This window comes from Rhineura floridana, chromosome 3 (assembly GCF_030035675.1).
Source record: "Rhineura floridana isolate rRhiFlo1 chromosome 3, rRhiFlo1.hap2, whole genome shotgun sequence".
Classification (NCBI taxonomy): Eukaryota; Metazoa; Chordata; class Lepidosauria; order Squamata; family Rhineuridae; genus Rhineura; species Rhineura floridana.
Window position 1 is genome coordinate 102,029,972 of NC_084482.1, and position 25,978 is coordinate 102,055,949.

The following is a 25,978-nucleotide window of genomic DNA, read 5'->3' on the forward strand; positions in this document are numbered from 1 at the left end:
TTTTAAATTTATGGAATGTCCTCTCATAGCTACATTAACGAGACCTGGGTGGGAGAGCAGGGAGGAGTTGCTCTCTCCCAGCTCTGCCCACCTGGGTACTCGGTGCAGCACTGTGGTAGATCTGAGGGCCGGGGAGGTGGGGTTGCTGTGGTCTATAGGAGTTCTTTCTCTCTCACCAAGCACCCTGTCCAGACGGCGACTGGTTTGGAATGTCTTCATCTTGTCCTGGGCCAAGGAGACAGACTGGGAATACTGTTGGTGTACCGCCCACCTTGCTGCCCAACAGCTTCCCTAACTGAGCTGACAGAGATAGTCTCGGAGGTATTGTTGAGGTCCCCCAGACTTGTGGTACTGGGGGATTTCAACATCCATGCCGAGGCTGTCTTGCTTGGGGCGGCTCAGGACTTCATGGCCTCCATGACAACCATGGGGCTGTCTCAAATTGTTACTGGCCCGACACATGTATCGGGACATACTCTTGATCTGATCTTCGCCACTGGTCATGGAGATGGTGATCTGAGGGTGGGGTATTTTTCATCTACTCCATTGTCATGGACAGATCATCGCTTGCTGAGTTTTAGACTCATGACAGCCCTTTCCCTCTGCAGAGGTGGGGGACCTATTAAGTTGGTCCGCTCCCGGAGGCTTATGGATCCTGTAGCTTTCCAGAGGGCTTTGGGAGTTTTTCCAGCTGATAGTACTGGTGCTCCTGTCGAGGCCATGGTTGACCTGTGGAATACGGAGATGACCCGGGCCATCGACATGATCGCTGCCGCGCGCGCCCTTCATTGCCGAACTCATACAGCACCGTGGTATACCCCGGAGCTGAGAGTGATGAAGCAAGAGAGAAGGAGGCTAGAGTGCAGGTGGAGGCGAACTCCTGACGGATGTAATCATTCCCTGGTAAGTGCTTCCACTAAGTTGTACATAAAAGCGGTTAGGGCGGCGAAAAAGTCTTATTTTGCTACCACCATTAGATCATCCCTTTGCCGCCCAGCGGAGCTTTTTAGGGTGGTACGAGAGCTCTTACATTCTGGCCCTCATGATACTAAGGAAACATCGGAAGCCCGCTGCAACGAATTTGCGGAGCACTTCCAGGACAAGATTGCATGCATCCGTCGGGACTTAGACTCTGATGTTATGACAGATGAATCCATTGAAGTGTCCAGAGCACGGCCTTGTCCTTTATTATTGGATGAATTTCAGTTGGTGCAGCTCGAGGAAGTGGACAAGGTGCTTGGAATGGTGCGGGAGACCACCTCTGCTCTGGACCCTTGCCCATCTTGGCTGGTGAAGACTGGCAGGACTGTAACCGCCGGCTGGGGCAAGGAGGTAATAAATGCCTCCTTGAGAGAGGGAGTAGTCCCTGGCAGTCTCAAGGAGGCAGTAATAAGACCTCTTTTAAAGAAACCTTCTTTGGACCCAGATGTTTTGAACAACTATAGACCGGTGGCGAATGTCCCTTTTTTGGGCAAGGTTTTGGAGCGGGTGGTCGCTGGCCAGCTCCAGGCGCTCTTGGATGAAATTGATTATCTGGATCCGTTTCAATCCGGTTTTAGGTCCGGTTTTGGCACTGAAACAGCCTTGGTCGCCCTGTATGATGACCTTTGTCGGGAGAGGGACAGGGGGAGTGTGACTCTGTTGATTCTCCTTGATCTCTCAGCGGCGTTTGATACCATCGACCATGGTATCCTTCTGGGGAGGCTCGCGGAGTTGGGAGTTGGGGGCACTGCTTGGCAGTGGCTCTGCTCCTACTTAGCGGATCGTCGCCAGAAGGTAGTGCTTGGGGAAGATCGCTCGACACCCTGGACTCTCCATTGTGGAGTCCCTCAGGGGTCAGTTTTGTCCCCCATGCTCTTTAACATCTACATGCAGCCTCTGGGTGCGGTCATCAGGAGTTTTGGAGTGCGTTGCCATCAGTACGCTGATGACACGCAGCTCTACTTCTCCTTTTCACCTTCTTCAGGTGAGGCTGTTGATGTGCTGAACCGTTGCCTGACCGCGATAATGGACTGGATGAGAGCACTGGCTACCCATTGGTTTCCGAGCTAGATTCAAGGTGCTGGTGTTGACCTATAAAGCCTTACACGGTGTGGGACCGCAATACCTTGTGGAACGCCTCTCCCGCTATGAACCTACCCGCTCACTTCGTTCAGTATCTAAGGCCCTCCTCCGGGTACCATCTCACCAGGCTGCCCGGAGGACTGTCACTAGAACTAGGGCCTTTTCTGTGGTGGCCCCCGAATTATGGAACAACTTACTGGAGGAAATACGCCTGGCGCCTACGGTTTTTTCTTTTAGGTGCCAGGTTAAGACCTGACTGTACTCCCAGGCATTTTAATGTTCAATGTTTTATGTTTAATGTTTTAGTTTAATGTGTTCCTTTCTGTTACTGATTTTATTCTATATTGTATTTTAATCTCGTTTTGTACACCGCCCAGAGAGCTATTAGCTATGGGCGGTCTAGAAATGAAAATAAATAAATAAATAAATAAAATCAGGGGCCAAGGGAAGACTCGAGCGTTTTAGGTTTTCAATTTGTGTCTGTTTTGACCTTCTCCGCTGTTTAGCTGTATTTAGTATTTTTACGGATTAGATGGACTAGATGAGCCTTTGGCCTGATCCACCAGAGCTTTCCTTATTATTGGGCTAAAATTCAGCTAAGCTGTACTTAGAGTAGATCCACTAGCAACCTAATTTTTTTAAAAAATACAAAAATAATCAATGCAAAACAATGCAAGGCATCTGTAGTTCAGTGGCCCAGCTCACTTTCTTGAGGTATCTGCTCTCTGTATAGGTAATTTCCTACTTTCTGTTTGGGGCACAGTTGCAGTTTTAATTGTATTGTTTGGGGGATTGGCTGGAATCATGTGTGGATAGTATTGCTTGGTGGTAATGGACTTATAAATATATGCAATGGTTGTACACCTGAAATCAAGAGTGTATTCTATGCCTCTAGCCCTGCCAGGCCCTGCAGACTCTGTGTCCTGATGTAATAGTGTACCAGGCTCTGCCTTCTTTTTCCCAAGCTCTTGCCAGGGTCATCATCATCATCATCTACCAGACTCTTCCTCTTGACAAGGGATATAAAAAGATACCATTTTCCATTCTGTCTTGTATTCATCACACGGAGCACTGATTCTGCACTGCTACAGTTCATCTTCCATCAAAAACTACATTATTTGCCTTGCTGTCTGCTGTGGCAAAATAACATAACTTACGTAGTTTATGCAATTAACTATGTAAATTATGTAAATTACACAAGTTACATTGTTATTACATTATTCCACCCCATTCACTTCAATGCTCAGGAAGCACAATGCAAACAGGAGGGGGCGGGAGTGATCAATTAGGTATAATTTGTGGACTGAAGGCAACAACAGCAGCAAATATCTTTTGTATTCACTGGATTGATTTCCACATTGGATGAATAAGAGAATATTGGCAATTTTGGCTCCTGTTTCTGTTTTCCTTGGCATTCTCCAACATCCCTACTCTTGACACACCAGATTCCCCTGGTGGGAATGACTTGGCAGGGTGGATGGCCCTTGCAGCAGCCCTTCTATTTACAGGCATCAGCCACCACGACTATCTGTTGTACCTACATTTCAGTTTGGCTCCTTCCTTCTGTGATGTTCTTTTCTGTTTTGCCTTTCATTTTGTACTTTCCACAGCTGTATTGATTAGCTTCCTTCCAGCCTCAAGAGGCCTTTGGGGGGGGGTGAGCATCATTTGACCTTGTCATCTCACAGCATTCCCCTATTGTTCTTTACTCCTGACTTGAGTGTATATATTTTCATGCATGACTTGTATACTACCAGGACCCAAGGAGAGTGATCTAAGTGCTTTTCATTTTCAGCACTGCTGAGTGTACTGGAGCATCAAAAGGCCTACCACCTGAACTGACAGTTTTAACAAATTCCACTGTGGTCTAGGGTTAGCTAAACGGAATGATGTAAGCACCCTAGCAGCATAAGCACAAACAACTTGGGAGGATTTATTCCTGACTAAGTGAAGAGGAGGCAATGCTGTTGCTTGCTCAAGAGCCTGCTCTTCCCCTCTGGGCAACACTGGAGACTAAACTCAGAGGGAGAGCAAGTTGTGATGGTGTAAGAGAAGGCATTTACACTCCCTCTGCAGGGATTTAGCTTGGGGTTACTTCTGGATCCATGACTGTCGCTTGTGGCTCAAGTGGCCTTGATGGCGCAGAATGCCTTCTACCAGCTTCAACTGATGGCCCAGGAGGAGTGCCCCTATCTGGATAGGGACAGACTAACATCTGCTCTGGTAACCTCTATGTTGGATTGCTGTAATGTGTTATACATGGGGCTGCTGTTAAAAATGGTTTGGAAACTGCAGCTAGTGCAGAATTCCCCATCCAGATTGCTGGCTGGGGCAAAATGGTCTGAGCATATAAAACCAATTCTGGCATGACAACACTGGCTACCAATTAATTTCTGGGCTCAATTCAAAGTGTTGGTTTTGATCTATAAAGCCTTATATAGCTCAGGATCTCAATGTCTCAAGAACCTCCTCTCCCCAACCAACCTAGACCCTGCATTCATCATTTGAGGCCTTCTCCATGTGTCCCCTCTGAGGGAGGTGTGCAACCTGCGAACAGGCCTTCTTAGTTCCTCACTTCCAGAATTTATTTATTTATTTATTTATTTATTTATTTTATCCCCAGGACAGCACACAAGGCACCATCTCTATTTTTAGGCATCTTGCATAAACTCTCTTTTTTTATTACCCAGGCTTTGGGCTCTTAATTTGACTGTTTTTAGGTATTTATGGCCTCTTTTTATGAGATAGGATGTGTTGGACTTCCCTTTTATAGATATGGATGTATTTTTAGGTTTCTATTTTCATTTGGTTTTATACTTGCCTTTAATATTTGTACTGTTTTATATTATTATGTTCGTAAGTCACTTTAGATCACATTTTATATAAAAAGTGACTAATAAATACTATAAAAATAATAGTAATAGTAATAATTATGCAACATACTGTATAGTTTGTAGCTGTAATATACTGTAATTTTTAAAAAGTGATTATAATCTTCATTAAAAAGGGAAATGGTAGAGTTCCTCTGATATTAAACACAGTCTAGATGCACTATTTCTTTGTACCAAGTGTTCATGAATGAGCTGTCATGTAGTTTCTCCCCACAGTGGTTTGTAGTGAGTGGCTTTCAGAAGTCTCTCTGTTTTCATATTGTGAAATAATGTATTTATAGAAAGTAGGTGTAATTTTACCAGATACGCTGTCAGAAGCACTACAGGATGATGTTCCTTGCTTTTTGCTAAGGAGCTTCACTGCTACCAGTATGAAATCTGGAATACAAATATTGGCTCCAGCTTATGATCTGAAGTTATTTGAGACTACCAACTGGCTGAAACTAAACAGGCCTGGTCTGACCAGTGGCTGGAGGAGTGGTCGTGTGTGCCTTATATATGCTGCCTTAGGTTCTATGATGGGTGGGATATAAATGGGTGGGATATAAACAAATAAAGTGCTATGACAGAGAGCAACTTGGGGCTCATTTGTTCTGATATAAACAAATGCAACTTTTGTTTGCTTCCACGTAAGAAAATCTGTAAATATGTGGCAATTGCCTCTACCATTTTGGATCTTGAGAAGCAGTTATTCCATTCCTGCCTGTCAAAAGCCGATAATGCTTTCCTGAAAGGCTTTAGCCCTCCTCAGTGCCAATGCAGCCTACATTTATCACTGAGAGAGCCTATGAGCATCCAGCTTGTACACACACTATAAAGGAGAGCTCACAAACGCATGGAGGTTGGGGCCAGTAGATACAATCTCACTTCTCCGCACACATTTGAATATCCCCAGATTTCATTGTACAAGCTTTTGAGGTTTGTTGATGGTTCACTGTCCCCAACACTGAGATAAAAATTCCACTGATAGTACTTAACTTGGGTGGGAGATGAATCTCTGCAGGGTATCTGTGGTACCCTTCCAAAAACAGAAAGATCCTCCACTTTCCTCAAGAGAAAGGATTCCCAAGCAATCTGGATTCAAGTATGGAGGATTCAACAGCAACGACAGGGCTTCCTATTGTTGTGTGCATTCAATCTCTGAGCAGTGTGAGACTTCCAGGGGTGCCAGAGTTTGGCTTTCTTGGAAGAAGGTCAATGGAGACTGTGGCATCTTATAGGATATATGATTTTTATTTACACATATATACAACCTGAATGTAAGATTGAGGTGTTTCTAACATTAACAGTACATCAGATCTTGTTTCCCAAAGCCTATAGGTTTGGGGGTTCAGAAACAGAGAGCAGGCCTCTCTGTTTTTCTTTCCAGCTTCATCCCAAGACAAGACTAAAAAACCACAAGCCTCTCCTTGGCTCCAGGATGGGAAGGAGGAGGGCCTCTCTCCTAAACAGAGTTTCAATGGCAACAGGATCTCTCATGGCCACATCCCTTTGGATATGCAGATTGATCACTCAGTAAGCCCATGAACTCACAGGCTGATTTGGCTAAACTAATAGCTTATGCAAAGGAAACTGGTTTGCCCAGTTTAGCAGGTCTCCCCATTACAGAATGTATCTCTCAAAGCTTGGAAGTAACTCGTTACAAATAACAAGTTACTTGTAATTTATTACTTTTTTGCGTAACGAGTGGGTAACTTAGTTACTGGTTGTAACAGAATGAGTGGTAATTTCATTACTTTTCAGCTGTAACTGTAACGTTTCCAGCGTTACATTTGGATGTTACTTGGGGGGCAAACAGGGGAACTCTGCTCCTGTAACTGGTGGACAAAAGACATGTGCCTCACACTGGGCTTCTGCACAGTGTTGCTCTTCCCTCGTGCTCTGTGTTAGGAGGCACGAGGGAGGAAGTGGAGAGCCAGACCGCGCCGGAGGGCAAGGATGAAGGAGAAGGCAGAAGCAGAATGGAGATGAAGAGCTGAGGTGAGTGACGATGGTGTGTGTGTGTGTGTGCCCCCACTGCTCATCCTGCAGCCCCCTTCCTGCCTGCCACCTCCTCTCCCCTTGCGCTTGCCACCTCTCCCCTCATGCCTGTGTCTGCCTCCCCCCTCATGCCTGTCGCCGACTCCCCCCTCCTGCCTGTCGCCGACTCCCCCCTCCTGCCTGTCGCCGACTCCCCCCTCCTGCCTGTCGCCGACTCCCCCCTCCTGCCTGTCGCCGCCTCTCCCCTCTTGTGCCTGTCGCTGCCTCTCCCCTCTTGTGCCTGTTCTGATTTTATTTTTGTAGTGTTGAACACCAAGAGGGACTTTAGTGTTGGGCCATTCAGTCCAGGGGTGCTGCTAGATAAGATTTGGGCACATGCATAGCATTTGCATATGGTAATTTAGGTGCCTACATTTAGCAAATTAAGATAGTGAGTGTCTTGAGACTCATCAGCACTGTGCTTTGTAGCATGCCCAGCAACCCTGAAAACACAGTTTTTACATCTCTCTCTCTCTCTAAAGTTTAAAATAAGGAGAAGGGGCAGGAGATTCAGGGTCCAGTGCAAAAGACTTGAGGCTCAGGACTTCTGGGCCGCCAATGCTCCTGCTTCAGTCTCACTAAATGAAATCAATTCTCTATAAGGTTTTCTACTCCATTAGCATTTCTATATTTTTAAGAAAGTCTGAAATGTACAAACTGTCATTTATTAAACAAATAGTAAATATAATTACTTCACTCTTGGCATAAACTTTTGGTTAACACTGTTAAGTACAAATTCTGCTGATGGTCAGAGATTCCCCAAAAGGGAATGAGAATGGGCACTGAATGTTTTGAGGGATTTGAATAATGAGAATATCAGTTGTAACTTAAGCTTTACAAAGATCACATCTCTCATGCCTACAGAGACAAGAATGAAAATGGCTGCTACCAGGTGATGCTCTTATGGCCTTAGGGCATCCTTCGTCGGGCTTTGGGGACCTAATGTGAGATAAATAGTCCTATGCGGTCCAAAGTGCTTTTGGAGAACTGTTTCAATCAACTGAAACAGGAGAGGAAGGTTAAGCAGTCCCATTTCCAGAACACAGGAAAAAAATTAAGAGAACCATGTTGCAATGGTGAGCAATCACATGTAGCTGTGAGTCACAAAGAGAATGAGGGAGTCAATGCCAGGGGAAAATAATTAGAAACATGGGTGATCAGAGTTAAAGGAGACAGAAGCAATAAGTGCAGGGATGAAGGGAACCACTTGGTCCACTCTGAAAAGTTTTGGTGGAGTCAGTAATGAATTATTTCTGTTCCATCCAAACTCTGGTTGTGGTTGTTATGTGCCTCCAAGTTGATTATGACTTATGGCGACCCTATGAATCAGCGACCTCCAATATCTTTCATGAACCACCCAGTTCAGATCTTGTAGGTTCAGGTCTGTGGCTTCCTTTGGAATCAATCCATCTCTTGTTTGGCCTTCCTCTTTTTCTACTCCCTTCTGTTTTTCCCAGCATTATTGTGTTTTCTATTGAATAATGTCTTCTCATGATGTGTCCAAAGTATAATAACCTCAGTTTCATCATTTTAGCTTCTAGTGACAGTTTTGGTTTAATTTCTTCTGACACCCAATTATTTGTCTTTTTCACATTCCATGGTATGCACAAAGTTCTCCTCCAACACCACACTTCAAATGAGTTGATTTTTCTCTTATCTGCTTTTTTCACTGTCCAACTTTCACATCCATACGTAGAGATCGGGAATACCATGGTCTGAATGACCCTAACTTTAGTGTTCAGTGATGCATCTTTGCATTTGAGGACCTTTTCTAGTACTCTCATAGCTGCGCTTCCCAGTCCTAGCCTTCTTCTAATTTCTTGACTCTTGTCTCCATTTTGGTTAATGACTGTGCCAAGGTTTTGATAATCCTTGACAAGTTCAAAGTCCTTGTCAACTTTAAAGTTACATAAATCTTTTGTTGTCATTATTTTAGTCTTCTTGACGTTCAGCTGTAGTCCTGCTTTTGTGCTTTCCTCTTTAACTTTCATTATCGTCATGGTCTGTGGGTGGGTAGGAAGCGACAAGGGAGGAGGTGGAGAGTGAGACGGGGTGGAGTGAAGGAAACAATTGTTTTTAAAAATGGAGTGGAGGGAAAAAGGAGCCAGAGGGCAAGAACATGGATAAAGGAGAAGGAGGCAGAAGCAGAATGGAGATACAGAACTGTGGAGGTGAAAGATCACAACATGTCTCTGTGTGTGTTTGCACTTGGCACATAAAGTGGCCTCCACCACCCTCTCTGGCTACTGTGCTGCATTTGCAGTATTTTAACTTTTTTGCATCTCAGGGGAAAATGTTTGCTTGGGTGAGTGTTCCTTAGTTGTTGGCAGGGCAGGGTCTGGGAGGTGGTTAAGTGACAGATATTATGTTTGCTGGCTGAGTGGGGGGGTTGCACTTGATTTGACATGCAAAGATCTGAGTAGTGGTCTCTGCCTCCCTCCCCACCTCCCTTACCAGTGGAGATACCACCATTGCTATCTTATGGATAAAAAGAATTATTCTACTACGTTTGTATGAGTGTGTTTATTTTTAATATTGTGTTGGGCTACTTAGATGTGCAGCAGCCAAGGCCAGCACCTTGTAGGCATTTTTTTAAAAAAGCAACTGAAATGTAACTGTAGTGATTACTTTTGAGAAAAAGTAAAGTAATCCGTTACTTTCAGAGCAATTGTAATTGTAACGGTAGTTACTACTTTTTAAAAGTAATCTTCCAAGCTCTGATATCTCTTACAGGCACACAACTGTAAGCTAGAAAGGGTGTCACAGATATCATCCAAACCCACCCCCCACAATCCTATAACACTACCCCCTTCCCTGAAAAAGGCCTGGCCCGGACCTGCAAACAAACAATGGAATAACATCTTTCCTGTAGAGAAGTAACAGGTTAATAGAGAAGCACATTAATAAGACATTGAAACATATATCATCAAAAGTATAGCCATAGCATAGTTACATGTCACACAACACAAGTACAAAAACAGTCCTTTCCTTTAAAGCAAGTTTTCTGTCCATTTTACAATCTCTTCAGGCCTTCATCTTCTTTCTTGGAGGTCCCAGTCACAGTTCCTCATCCAAACTCCTTATGCAGTCCCCCACACTTCACATACCCAAGACGATGGGTCTCTGCCATGTTTAAACCAGATTACCATCTGAGTACCAGAGCTCCTTTGTCCTGCCTTGTGACACTGTAGCCCAGCAGGCCTCAAAAACATACACATTTTCCTTTGCTCTCCTAAACAGTTGCATACCCACAAAATCTAACAGGCATGCTATAGCAAATCTTAAACATCAAATCTTACTGCATAAAGCTAGCAGAATAATTCCTTTAAAAAATCATTTCCCATTATTACTAACATGCAAACAGCACAAATCAAAAGCATTAAAATGATCAGGACAAACTCAAATCAGTAAACCGTCCCAAGAGCACAACTTCCACCTCCAAACCTTGCAGTTGCCCACATGGTCCTTTGTCTTGGGACCTCAGGAAGTTCTCAGTCCAAGTTGATCCATACTGCTGCATGCAGGATCTTGGGACACATCTGCATGAATACCTCTGCTTTCTCATCTCATTAAAACTACACAGCAGACTGTAGCCATCTTTCTCCCACTCACTACCTTGAAAAAAAATCCTTGGCCCAGTCCACTTCATCCTCTGTCCCAAACTGCAAATCAAAGTTCTGCCATATTCTTCAGGATTAGCTGGCCTAGCCCACCTAGAACTCTTCCTCTTTGTTCACCCTCACCATCTCCAGAGTAAATCCCAGACTGCATTTTTAACTCAATGCAAGCTAGTTTTATTTTGCTTAAAAGCATATAGCCGCAAAGGAAAATTACACATATTTTGCTTATCTCAACAGCTGAAATTTCACAAAGAAGGTGTTTCTTTCACCATGACTAAACTGTGACAAGTATCTGAAATGAGCCATTTTAATTATAACACACATCTATTTTATCAGCCTCTCAGTACTGTTGCCAATGGCAGATTTTTTTGTTTGAAACAAATGTCACTGAGACAGACTAGTTGACCATGCAGACCAGGCTAGACTAGTTGGTTTAATAATAAACACACAAAAAATGGGTAAGATCAAGAATACATTTGATTTACTGAGGTGCTAGAGTTTCTTCACAAAACAGAAATTGACTAAGATATTTAAAGAAGGACTTTTTAAGTGCACCCAGAGAAACATTAACACTGATTTTATGGTCCCTGGCACTGGAGATCTAAATATTACAAATGACAAAAGCAATATGGCTGCAAGAAGACTGTAAGCCCTGGAGTGCTAAGTGTAATTAAAAACACTGCCACCAAAAAGAACAGAATCTTCTCCGAATGCTCAGCTAAGTGAGAAGCAGCATATTCTTATTGTAGTTGTTATATGCCTTCAAGTCGATTTCAACTTATGGCGACCCTATGAATCAGCGACCTCCAATAGCATCTCTTATAAACCACCCTGTTCAGATCTTGTAAGTTCAGGTCTGTGGCTTCCTTTATGGAATCAATCCATCTCTTGTTTGGCCTTCCTCTTTTTCTACTCCCTTCTGTTTTTCCCCAGCATTATTGTCTTTTCTAATGAATCATGTCTTCTCATTATGTGTCCAAAGTATGATAACCTCATTGCATCATTTTAGCTTCTAGTGACAGTTCTGGTTTAATTTGTTCTAACACCCAATTATTTGTCTGTTTCGCAGTCCATTATATCTGCAAAGCTCTCCTCCAACACATTTCAAATAAGTTGATTTTTCTCTTATCTCCTTTTTTCACTGTCTAACTTTCTTATCCATACATAGAGATCGGAAATACCATGGTCTGAATGATCCTGACTTTAGTGTTCAGTGATACATCTTTGCATTTGAGGACCTTTTCTAGTTCTCTCACAGCTGCGCTCCCCAGTCCTAGCCTTCTGATTTCTTGACTCTTGTCTCCATTTTGGTTAATGACTGTGCCGAGGTTTTGATAATCCTTGACAAGTTCAAAGTACTCATTGTCAACTTTAAAGTTACATAAATATTTTGTTGTCATTATTTTAGTCTTCTTGATGTTCAGCTGTAGTCCTGCTTTTGTGCTTTCCTCTTTAACTTTCATTATCATCATGGTCTGTGGGTGGGTAGGAAGCGACAAGGGAGGAGGTGGAGAGTGAGACAGGGTGGAGTGGAGAAAACAATTGTTTTTAAAAATGGAGTGGAGGGGAAAAGGAGCCAGAGGGCAAGAACATGGATAAAGGAGGAGAAGGAGGCAGAAGCAGAATGGAGATAAAGAACTGTGGAGGTGAAAGATCACAACATGTCTCTGTGTGTGTCTGTACTTGGCACATAAAGTGGCCTCCACCACCCTCTCTGGCTACAGTGCTGCATTTGCAGTATTTTAACTTTTTTGCATCTCAGGGGAAAATGTTTGCTTGGGTGAGTGTTCCTTAGTTGTTGGCAGGGCAGGGTCTGGGAGGTGGTTAAATGAGAGAGATTATGCTGGCTGGCTGAGTGGGGGGGTTGCACTTGGTTTGACATGCAAAGATCTGAGTAGTGGCCTCTGCTTCCCTCCCCACCTCCCTTACCAGTGGAGATACCACCATTGCTATCTTATGGATAAAAAGAATTATTCTACTACGTCTGCATGTGTGTGTTGCTGAAGTTGAGATATATTATGCCCACAGCATTCCCACAGTCTACCAGAGAGGTTACTCAATCAAAAAATGAGATAAGATTAGTCTAACAGGATTTGTTCTTGATAAATCCATGTTGGCTTCTAGTAATTAATTAATTAATTTATATACTGCCCCATAGCCGAAGCTCTCTGGGCGGCTTATAGCAATTAAAAACATTAAAAACAAATATACAAATTTTAAAACACAAAAACAATTTAAAAACACAATTTAAAATTTTTTAAAAACAATTTTAAAACACATGCTAAAATGCCTGAGAGAAGAGGAAAGCCTTGACCTGGCGCTGAAAAGATAACAATGTTGGCACCAGGCGCACCTTGTGACAAATATGAGTAATCACTGCATTGTTTTCAAGGTGCTTACACATTGACTGTTTTATAATCTGTTCCATAATTTTCCCAGGGATCGATGTCAGGTTGACTGGTCGGTAGTTCCCAGGTTCCTCCTTTCTGCCCTTTTTGAAGATAGGGACAACATTAGCCATCCTCCAATCATCTGGCACTTTACCCATCCTCCACCATTTTGCACAGATAATAGACCGCGGTTCTGAGAGTTCTTCAACCAGTTCCTTCAATACTCTAGGATGCAGTTCATCAGGGCCTGCAGTTTTGAACTCGTTCAAAGTGATTAGGTATTCCTGGACCATTTGTCTATCAATCTCAAGCTGCAATCCTGCCCCTTCAACTTCATGTTTCCGAGGGGGTGATAGACTCTGTTCTGGAATTGAAATAGGAATTGAGGACTTCTGCCCTTTCTTTGTCATCTGTTATCATTTTGCCATCCTCATTGAGTAGCTGAACCACCATTTCTTTTTTCTTTTACTATGGAAGTACCTGAAGAAAGCTTTTTTGTTGCTTTTGGCATCTCTTGCTAACCTTGCTGAAGCCACCCCTGCAAATCCATGCTACCTGTCTGTACTCTTCCTTTGTGGCCTAGCCTTCCTTCCACTTCCTGTATGTGTCCTTTTTTTGTTTTCAGGTCATCTCTAAGCTTTCTTCTGCTGTCTTCCCCCTTTTTTCCTTGACAGAATTGTTTGCCATTGTGCCTTTAGAATTTCCTCTTTTAGAAACTCCCACCCATCTTGGACTCCTTTTCTCATTAGGGTCACTTGCCACGGAACCTTACTTACCATTGCTCTGAGTTTATTAAAATAGGCTTTCCAGGGTACTTGTATGGCTACCTTCTGCTTTTGCTTCCTTTAAAATCAAAAACTCTAGCATAGCGCTGTCACTTTCCCCTAGAGTTCCCATAACTGCCACTTCATCTACCAAGTCATCTCTGTTGGTTAGAATCAAGTCAAGGATAACTGCTCCTCTAGTTGCTTCCTCCACTTTCTGTAGGAGAAAGTTATCTCCAACACAAGTCAGGAATTTTTTGGAGGGGCCATGTTTGGCAGAATTGATCTCCCAACAGATATCGAGGTAATTGAAGTCCCCCATTACTACTACATCGTGCCTCCTCGAAACATTGGCAATTTGCTTTTCAAAAGTTTCATCTTCATCTTCTCCTTGATTGGGTGATTGGTAGTAGACTCCAACCACCATGTTCCTTTTATCCCTTGCCCCATTAATTTTAATCCAGATACTCTGAGTGAAGCTATCAAGCTCATCCTCCTGTATTTGTGCAGGAATATATATTTTTAACATAGAGCATGACTCCACCTCCCTTTCTATTCCTTCTGTTCTTTTTGAACAGGTTATATTCTTCAGTCACTGTGTTCCAGCCATGGGAGTCATCCCACCAAGTTTCAGTTATACCTATCAAGTCGTACTTTCCTGTATTAAGAGTTCCAGTTTGTCCTGTTTGTTTCCCATACTCTGGGCTTTAGTATACAGACATTGAAGAACATACGATTTATGGCCTTGCTTCCTTCCTACATTTTTATGAAGACTATTACTGGACCCCATTAGAGCTGTTTCCTTAGTTCCTCTTACTGTGCACAAGCCTTTGTTAGTCATTACCACCAAATTTATGTCTACCTCCCCCTTAGGATTCAGTTTAAAGCTCTCCTGATGAATTTATCCATGCTGTGGCCAAACACATTCTTCTCTGTCCTTGTGAGGTGCAACCCATCACTTGCCAGCCGTCCATCTTCCAGGAAGCATAGCCCTTGGTCCCAGAACCCAAACCTCTCACATCAGCACCACTTTCGTGAGGAAGATTGTATTGTCTGTCATCATCCAGCAAACTGCACAAGAACCTAGGATGGCAGATCTCTCTACATTTGTCACAGCCAAACAGCATGACAGTACATAAGAACGTAACAAGAGTATGCTGGATGAGTCCAAAGGCCCATCTAGTCCAACATCCTGTTCTCACATTGGCCAATCAGATGCCTATGGGAAACCCACAAGCAGGACCTGAGCGCAACACCTGTGATCCCAGAAATTGGTAATCAGAGGCTTACTACCTCCGACAGTGGAGGTAGAACATAGCCATTGTTGCTAGTAGCCACTGATAGCCATATCCACCCTGAATTTGTGCTGTTTTATTCTGTATTAACAGGATATGTCTTGGAGACAAGTACTGGCCATACTTTTCAAGTAAATAAATAACATAGTCTGTTCTCCTTATATATGAAATGTTCACATTATATACTGCAAGTATCATATATAACTATCAGAATGTTACTAGATGCTGAACTTCCAGAGATAGAATTTTTAAGCCTATACTGAAGTCTAGTATAATGTCCTTTGTCTGACTAAATTAGATGACATTCCTAGCATCTGACTATTCAAAGGTTTTACCAAATATCAAAGCAAAATAACTATCATCTGTTTGGGAATGCTAGAGGACAGACAATAATCTATAAAATGTGGGGGGGGGACAGAATATTATTCCGCAAACACACCTTTGACCTGGAAAACAGAATCTGGCATCTAAGGTTTGCCAAATAGTTCTCAAGACAAAGAGTCAGAGAAATGATTTTATACTATCTCAGATGTCTTGAAATTTTGGGTGCATTTTCAAATTAAACTGGAGTGGGCTCTAAGTTATTCTGTATCCTCCAGAATTATCTGGAATGCTGTGCCCATAACCTCTCCACATTCACAGTGCCTGTCTTCCCACAAGCCAGAGGGTGAGCCAGTTTTACAACACTCAAGGATTCGCCCAGTGCTTAAGGAATCCCCATCTGACACATGAAACCATAGTTAAATCTGTTTTAACCCTCTGAAATGCTGAAAAACAGCTTTGCCGCAACTGACAATCTGCCTCACAATTCTAAGATGCAAGAGGGGATTTTTGCTGAATCGGAAGGACCAAAGATTTTAACGTCACTTGTGACAAAAATGCCCCTTGATGACAACAAGAGATTACCTGTAATTCCCTTTTCTTTTTAGTGTGTTCCCTTCTTGTGGCTTTTGTATCCCTTTCATAATGACTGTTGTTCGCTTTCATAGAGGCTTTTAAAAGATTCCTAGTTCCAATTTCACACAAAAAGCATTGCAGCTTTTCATTGTGAAGGAAAGGTCAACTCCTACTCCAAAGATGTTTCTTTCCACTGGTTCCTCAATTAATTTAACCCCCTCTCCTCAAACAAATACAAGAATGCCTATTTCTCAGTTCCTTTCTCAGTCAGATTAATAGGTTATTCTGAGGACATGTACACATTTGTGACAGTGTGTGAAATATGGGAGGGAAGGTAAAGAGTCCTTTAATGAAATCCACAAGTTCCATCTCCTATCCCAAATGTAAGAGAAATTATATATCCCAATAGCCCTGAAAACCATTGCTAAAAGGTGAAGGGACTGTGCCCTTTCCAGCCTTTTGTAACTCGATGGCTTCTTTCTGTCCTAAATAGCATAAACCACATTCTGTCTTCCACTAGCAAAGGACATTCAGGATTCAGTCAAGAGCTGAAACTAATTTGCTCCCAAAAATTCTCTTTGAACATTTATTTTTTTGAGAATATAGATGTCAAAGATTCTCTAGGGCAGCCTTTCGCAAGCTTTGGGTCCCCAGATGTTGCTGGACTAGAGTTTCCATAATTCCTGACCATTGACTTGGGCTGATGTGAGTTGTAGTCCTGCAATATCAGAGGACCCAAAGATTGGGAAAGGCTGCTCTAGTCTCTAGCATTTAACAGTAGTTACAGCTGATATGTAATAGTGTGTCACAGTGTTTTTCACATTTTCTGCTTTCAGGGAACACTTTCTGCAAAAACTTTAATGAAAGAACCTGTGTGTGTCCCCCACAGAAACCATTGCAAAGAATTCTGGGCATGTACTAGAGTGCCTAAGGTATTGGGATTCACCACTGATAGCTATGACTTAAGAGTGTGTCCTACACAATATTGCTGAGGAAGAGGAGTAGTCACAGGCAAGCATGTCTCACTCACAAAACTTCTGAGAAGTTTCCAAAGAACTCAGGATTCCTAGAAAAAGTTTGAAAACCACTGACACATCCTATTTGATCCTATTTGCAATATAATGCTTTAAAGTATCTCACAGCTGATATATAATTTTTAAGTTCTATAGCATTTGATAGTGTCCAGTGAGACAAGGATGCTCTCTTACTAGTACTGTAGGCAGTCTTAATTTTATTATTAATGCCTAATTTGTCCTCTAGAAAACAGAGTTTCACTTTCGTGTATTGCACTCATTTGTTCTCATAATCATGGGCGTCATATTTTAATATTAGGTTTTCAAAGCTTTCCTAAGAGCATTTAGATGTTATCATATACTTGATTATTTTAGCCTATGTTTCGGACAATCCAGGATAACAAAAGCTAATATTAATTAAATATTCTCATTTACTGCTACTACTACTACTACTACAATATAAAGAATAAAATATTGAATCAAATATTCAAAGCATGGGAGAAACAGATGCTTGGTTAGGGGAGCAAAAGAGGATGAAAAATATAACTTTACTAAACTATGTTAAGCAATCCTGGTTAACAGATGCCTGAGGCTCCCCAAGAATCGTCCATCAGCTATTCTATCCAGGAAAAAGGTGATGCCTGCCATCACCCAGTTGGACTTCTATGTACAATCTTACTGTAGTTATTTCACATCAGTTTAGAGGGATGGGGGTGGGTTGAGTAATGATCAAGAGTCCTATATACACGAGCTGCCCCCTCATGCTACTAAATTGGCTACTTGCAATAATATCCCTACTGATGTGTGAGGTTCTTTGATAAAAAGAAATTCAAAGAAATATTGCTTTGCAGCATTCACTCTGTGCAGGCTAGAATGCAATTTGCAGTTTATTTGCAAACTGAACCTCTGCTCCCAGAGGAAATCCATCTCTCATTATGATTTCACTGTATTTTCCATATTCAATATCAACAATAGGTTATTTCCTTTCCTCTACTACAAAGAAGGATTTTTTTTACATCTCCTTGCTTTGATTTCCATTTCCTGTTCAGCTATTACAAGGAAACCTCATTCATCAAAACTATGGCTTCTGTGCCTGAAAACCTTCACTGTTTAAAGACTTCTGACTGAAATATAATACATTAATAGGAGCAATGATTGCGAAGACCTCTGCTGACCTTCCTTGGGAAGAAATTGCTTATTTTGCTAACTTTATTAGCCGTCCATTCATCAGTCAAAATCTAAGGTAGTTCTAAAGGTCATAAACCAAACAGCAAGTAAAATATGATGCAGAGAATATGGAAATGAATTATCAGCTCATAATGTTATTCCTTGCTGTGACTTAGAAGAAGAAGGTTGGGTGAAATGCAGGAATTTGATTAACATCTTATATACTTGGGGACAAACCGAACACCAGATGGAGTCTTCATTGACTATGGAAGGTGAACAACGGGCCGTAACAAGAATAAAGAAAAGCAGTGCCCTTTATCCTTGATAGTCCTCATTTATAAAGGAAGTTTGAAATGATGCCATCAACTTAAAATTACCTGCCCTTTTCAGGTTTTCATTCAAAATGATGCAGTCAATGTGCTATTAAGACATATCACTTGTAAGACACAGCTCCCAGACTATCCTAAACTGCAGGACCAAAACATAATGAATGGTGTGACACTAAGCCACCATAACTTGGCTTGCATAAAGTCCAATAGAAGGCTGGTTTGTTCCTGAAGAGTTCCAGCATACAAAACAGATGTCAGGACAATCACGGACAGCAATTGTCATAACAATCTGAGACAGGATTTTAAACGTTTGTGTTGTCCTAGAAATAAATGTTTTGATTATTGGGTATGTCTATCTTTGTCATCTAGGAGGTTGAACAGTTGGGCTGGGCTGGGCCTGGCAACTGTAGTGCCATAAATCCACAAGATAACTATATTTTGATGAGATTTAGGTTAATGCACCACACTTACTCCTTTCATGCCTGGAGATCCTATCTGGGCCAGAATACATATAATTGGCTAATGCCAAATATGCTCTGACTGGTTGTGTAGCCATTTAAGTGAGGTATCTAATGTTCCCTATAGTATGCCTAGTTTAGGGGCTTGAACCCATGCTTATTAGAAGCCATTATATAAGGCCTATATTGCTAACCAAAGCAAAGTAGAATGCCTTCCTTCAGGAGCTAAATTAGCTTTCATGCGATTCTCACAGCACTAGGCTATAAGTTGCAAGCTCAGTGCTTAGCATGACAGACTGCACTGGGCTGCAGGTGCCTTATCAGTACAGCAGTATGAGAACTGGGAAAATAAGGTAAACAACCAGAAAATATCTCCCTTTGATGTAGACCACTTGACTCTTTCATGGAGAAGAGCTTATCGTCTCATGCTCTGCACCTTAGAAGTGAAAATCTCACCAGTCAGCTACTGATCTTAGCCACTTCACATGAATTCACAATAACAGTAGAGGATCATTATTAAAATTAAGAGGGATGAGCTACTCTGTGACAGCCTATCATTCATATGCTGTGTTTTAGTCAATCAGAATGGAGTTTGTAAAATGCGTAAAGAGAAACATAAGGATAAAATTCTACAGCACCTTTCCTATTACATGGCAAGGACATGCGCATAAGACAGTAACAATGAAAAAGAAGAGAAAGACAGATGGAAGGAACCAGTAAAAAGAGATGAATGAAAAAGAACCAACCTCTGAGGCTACCATTGTACAAGCCCATGAATTTTCCATGGCTGTTAGGCAGTTCTGTTAATAGATATTTCTATAGCAACAAACTGCACTGGCCTGTAGTGAAGACCTGTCGCTTACAAGCATAATAGTGGTTTCTTTCAGCTCCTATTCCAACAAAGACTTTACTTTTCTTGTAACGGCAGAGTTTCGTTTGAAAGGAAGCTGCCGCATTGCAACCTTCAATCACAAAATATTTTTTCTAAATCAGAGCTATTTTCATTCCATAATGTGTATGCTAATCAGTAAAGGGAGGACAAATAGTGATGAGCTGTAGAAGTGAAAAAAGTATAAGGCCGTGAAAGGAAGAAAAATTGTCTTTAGGAAAAGACACACATCTGAGAAGCAAAGACTGTGATGTAGACATTGGTATGTTTTTTAAAAAGACATGTACATGGGTTTCGTATCTGCATTTCTGTGCAAGATCCTGTGCAAAGACACATGCCTGCGTGTGAAATAATCCCTCAGTGAGGCTCAACACAGTACTGTTTATTTTCCCCCACCCCCACCCCTTAATGCAGATACGGCACATGCAGAAGGAGCACTTTGATACATTATGGGGAATGGGAAGTTGGTTTGTGCATCAGGTATTTTCAGCCAATTCTGCCTCTCTCCATATCTTCAGTTACTTTGGAGCATTAAGTCATTTGAACACCTCACAGATGGAGAGCTGGATGGGGATATGGAAAGTGCACACAGACCTCCCCATTCCTCATAATGTCCAGGTGGACATGCGCCAATGTCGAGACTGGAGGAAGGAGCAAGGCTGTGTTGAGCCCCACTTAGGAACTCTCCACACACTGGCACTGGCCTGGCACGAAGAAGGGGTGTGTGGTGCTTTATTCATCATTTGGTAGGGGCATGCACTGGGTTGATTTGGTAAGCCTGTTCATCCTACAGATTTTTAAAGGATTGCTTTCATAAGCAACATGAAGGAGTGTTTTGGATTGGGAAAAAAGAATTCACCTTCCTTTTTCCATTCCTTTCACTCCTACATTTCCTTCCTCCTTCTTCTCTCATCCCCTTCATCATCCTCCCACACTTCCATCTATAGAATTCACTCCCACAACAATACAGGTGTGTCCTGAGCATCTTCTCATTTGGTGCTTGAAGGGCACAGGCAGCTGGGAGGGATACCAGTGCTGCCTTTGACTAAGCCAGAATCCCAGCCTAAGCAACCAAGAAGTGGTGCTGGGTATCACTGAGTCTGGGAGGAAGTTTAACCAATAACAATACAAAGAGTCATCGGATCATAGAGTTGGAAGGGGCCTTTATGGCCATCGAGTCCAACCCCCTGCTCAATGCAGGAATACAACTTAAAACATACCCAGCAGGTGGCTACCCAGCTGCCCCTTGAATGCCTCCAGTGCTGAAGAGCCTACCACATCCCTAGGTCATTGGTTCCATTGTCATACTGCTGTAACAGATAGTTTCTTCCTGACGTTCAGCTGAAATCTGGCTTCCTGTAACTTGAGCCCATTATTCTGTGTCTTGAACTCTGGGATGATCAAGAAGAGATCCTGGCCCTCTTCTGCATGACAGCCTTTCAAGAACAGCCAAGGAAAATGAATTTTGTAATGCAAATCATGCCACCCTGGGGTCCTGCCTGGGGGAAGGGAGGGATATAAATCCAATAATAATAAATAAATAAATAAAATCTCATTTTCACATATAGAGAAGAAAAATTCAGTGTGCCCTTCAAGTCCTGTGCTGGCAACAAACTGCTAATGTTTTCAGAATCAGGGGATATGTGCCGAAATAAATGGAATAAAAGAACTTTTTATTTCAGCTATGAGCTCTATCGCAAATCACCTCTATTATGTCCCAGGGCTTTCTTTTGTTTCCCTGATCTCGTTGCCATTAAGTAACCTCTTGCTAGCTTTAAATCTACAAACAGCTGTCATTCTTCTATTTAAAATATCATGGCTTTTTATTGATTTCACTTCTCAAAACCCCTTTATAATTAAATTGCCGTTGATGCTAATATGATGGCTAAGGTGAATCATTCTCACATTCTCTCAATGACAGTAAGAGGGAAAACCCAAACTTTTGATTTTGTTCATGCTGCCTGGGCTTAAGTGCCAGAAGAAATTACAAGCCAGAAACAAACCCAACTTTCACAAGAACTTCTGACAATAGCTCTGATCAAAGGGGCACAGGCAAAAGATTCACTCTTTCAGTCAAAGTTCCCAAGAAATCACACAAGGCTTCTCCAGATGACCTGTTTTATAAAGCATTCATCCTGACTTCCTTGCAGAAAGCTTATGCAGAAGTTATATGATATCCATTTTTTATTGAGCATTCATGCCAATTTGTTTGTCTGAAGGTTATATGACAATGAGCATTCATCATGATTTGCTTGTGCAGCATTTTTTTACATTTTCCCATTAATCTTTAATTCATCCACACTTTTCAGTGCATTTCCCCATCACATTCCTCACTGTAAAACGTCCTTTTTAAAAAGGGGGAAGAAGTTGTTCTTGGGAGACAGAGCTCTTTAATTCACTTTAATTGTGCAAAACTCAATGTCTGGTAAGTGCTTGAATCCCTCCAGCAAAATACTGACAGTCTGGAGGCAACTGACCATAGAGGGTACAGTACCTCCTGCATATGTGTAGGGACTGGCACATGAGCCAGCTGAACTCCGTTTGATCTATGTGCCCTGCAGTGTGCTGGCCATTGCCCAGAAAGTTGACGCACTTCTTGTTTCCCCTTGCACCCTTCCCTCTCCAACTCAGGGTTCTGTTCCAGGCACTTGATATCATGATTGCAGTGAAGAGGAGCAGAGAAGGGTATCATTGGGTTCTATAGACAATTCCTCCCTACGCTCACACGGGCACTGGAATGAATCATACCCAAAATATTCCAAGACCAAATTCAAGGCTTTTGAACCTGTACTTGGAATTCCATTATTGTGCCATTAGCTCAGTTCCAGGAGTTCCAAAAAAGACTACTGGAAACTGAGTGAAGGGGCAGCATGATGGCAAATGAGATGCAGTATAAGCAGAATTAAAGGGATGCACGTTGGGGCAATATATATTTCACATATACACTGGTGGGATCTGAACTTGCTGTTGTGACTAAAATATCTTTGTGTCATGGTAATCAGCTCAGTGAAAATATCAACTCCATGGTAAGTAACATTCAAAAGGCATTATTATTATTATTATTATTATTATTATTATTATTATTACATTTGTATACCACCCCATAGCCAAAGCTCTCTGGGCAGTTTACAACTATTAAAAACATTAAAAACAAATATACAAATATATAAATTTAAAAACACTTTTTAAAAAAACAATTTAAAAACACATGCTAACAAAAAAAAACAAGGGGATGATTAGGACAGGGACTGAAATAAAACTGCTCACAGAAGCAGCTAGCATGGAGGGGTGGTGTTGCGTGCCTGATCTCACAGCAGCAGTCAATGCCACTTACTAGGAGGGAGAGGAGGGGTGAGGCAACCAGGAGGTCAACACTGTGTGGATGTACCAACCATGCTAGTCCGGCGCTCCCACCAGTGTTCCTTTACAGTGCAAACCTCCCCACCACCTTGCCCCTCTCCCTCCTGGTAAGCAGCAGTGACTCCACTGCTGGGAGGCCAGGGCATGACAGTGCTCCTCCATGCCAGCCACTCCTGGCCTTATATAAATCTATGGTGCAGCTGCATTTGGAATACTGTGTATAGTTCTGATCATCTTCTCTCTAAAAGGACATTGTAAAGATGAAAAAGGCACAGAAAAGGATAACTAAAATGATTGAGAGACTGGAAAACTCTTGCAAGGAAGGACTAAAATACATCCGAGGACATGGGTAGAGGTTTATAAAATTACAAATTATGTGGCGAGTGTAGAGCACCCTTTCCCAGCCTCGTTCCCTTCATGCTGGCTGGGACTGATAAAAGCAAAAACATCTAGGGTTTGAGGAAGGCGGGAATACACAGAGAAAATTTTTCATATCTCATAATACCAGAACTCAGAGGCACCCACAGAAATTTATTAGCAATAGATATAGGAAGGGATGTCAAAAGGCATTGAACTCCATTCTGCCCTGCATTCATTGCACATGGCATTGTTCCTGTTCCTCTGCAGTTCATCTTCAGGCAAAAACTGCTACGCATCCCACTATCCCCTGAGGTGAAATTATGTAACTTATGTAACTAATGTAATTAATTACGTAAATTGTGTTGTCATTGTTACTCCACCCCATTCATTTCAATGCAAAGGAAACAATGCAGTACAAATGGGGAAAAATAAGTAATCAATTACATATCGTTTGCAAACTAAAAGCAACAACAGCAGAAAATACCAATCATATTTGCTGGATTGATTTCTGTTCTAGACATGGGATGAATAACGAAATTTCATCAGCATCATGTCATGTCATCAGCCATTTCTGCTTCCATTTCCATTTTCCTCAGAATTCTGTGACATCCCTAGATTACGACAGGCAAAAATTTTACATGTCACCTAATTAACATACACAACTTGCTGCCACTGGTTACTGTGGCAAGTTTTAAAAGGGGTTAACCAAACATATGAAGGATGGATCTGCCAATGGCTGTTACCCATAAGAATTAAATGGAGCCTCCAGGTTCAAAGGCAGTGTACCTCCAAATACTAGTTACTGGACAAAAAAGCAACAGCAGAGTGGACTGTTGCTCTCATACCCTGTTTGTGGGCTTTCCAGAGGCATCTGATTAGTCTCTGTGCAAACCAGGATGCACTGTTCGAGAAGCCTTTGATCTAATCCAGTTGAACTCAAGACTTCATATATTTTAAAATGTGTAAAAGCGAGGAACCTACCTCCTGTTTCTTAGCCCTGCAGCATGCCCACATTTCTTCCACACACAACATCTTCATTTCTCCTTTTCTCCTTGTACATTTTTCTCTGATGAACTATCCCATAGTATCAATTTGCATTTGGGCAATGTAAGAATTGGATCAGTCTCCTAGCATTGCAGTTTCACTGTACTGTCTTAGCAGAGATGACAGTCTGCCCACATGCTAAATGGATGGGGAGGGGCCTACAGCTATTAAACATGCAAAGACTTACACGAAAAAAGACAGCAGCTGCTGTAAATGGATCTCTTTGGAACAACAAAGAGAAATGTTAACTTAATGTTGTTTTAATGAGATATTTTACACTCTCTCTTTGTATTGTTAGCTACTTTTTTAAAAACACGTAACAAATACGAAGAAATAAACAGACAGACATACTGAGCAAGAAGCCCAGAATAGTCTTATGGTATGTCCTCTCTCTTCAACATTTAAATTGTTTCCCAATGTATTAATAAACTATCTAATGATTGGAGGCATTTCATGGCTTTTAGAAAGAAACTTTACTTGCTGTTCTATAAATACCATCCTGCAACCTGCAAACGTACTCTGTTCCTTTGCAATGCCCCATGTCCGCCCTGGCCACCCTATGCTGTTCTTTGTTGCTGCTGATGGTGAGCTACTTATAAATACTTGCAGGCCACTTTCCAGTTCTCACCTTGGCAACATTTGTTGTTCTCAGTCTTTGCTTCTGCTGCTGTTTCACAGTCTCCTTGCTTATTCCAGCCAGCTAGAGCCTTCCCTTCAGTTCTTACAGGCTCTGCTTCTGACCTTAGCCCTTTCCACCACCAGGTGTGAACTCTTTGCTCTGACTGTTTAAGCATACATTCGTTTAAGCATAATATCACAAATACAAACAAGAAAGGGGCTGCTGGTCGGTTTCACGCCTGCCTCGGGAAAGCTTTGTCAATTTCATTCTCTATGGTTCACTAGTCTCTAAGGAGATACACACGCTGGCAATTGCACTTATTTCTCCAAAAAAGCAAGAAACATGTCACAGACCCCTCCTTCTCCCTTTCCTTCCAGCCTGAAATGATTTGAAACAAAAAACTCAGCCAGTAGAATGAAATTGACAAAGCTTTCCGGAGGCAGGCGTGAAACCGATCAGCAGCCCCTTTCTCGCTTGATGTGCATTGCAGATCTCACCCAGAGCAGCTGCCCAGTTTGCAGGCTGGCAAAAAATAAAATGCATCTGTGCAGTAGTTGCAGACACCCCCCCAACACCCCACCATTGTGATGATTGGTTCAATTTTCCCGAGCTTATTCTCACACATGCACAAAAGTGCAGATACATGATTGGCTGGAATGAGGAGAAGGGGCAAGGGGAACCACCCAAGAACCACCCATCAGCTGTAAAGTCCACGGTATTGCATCCTACCTCCTGAAGGCACAGCGGATGATTCCCGATTTTAAACAGCAAATCGCTGGTATTGCAAGGAGCGGATTTA

General features: G+C 42.1%; 1 long non-coding RNA gene across 1 annotated transcript in view; it reads right to left on the reverse strand.

Annotated features, from left to right (window-relative positions):
• Positions 1-25,273, reverse strand: part of LOC133382235 (uncharacterized) — a 123,086-nt gene extending 97,813 nt beyond the window's left edge. Inside the window, exon 1 of the long non-coding RNA XR_009761862.1 lies at positions 25,189-25,273. This is a non-coding gene — a long non-coding RNA (uncharacterized LOC133382235). The remainder of the gene's footprint in view (positions 1-25,188) is intronic.
• Between the last annotated feature and the right edge of the window lie 705 nt (positions 25,274-25,978).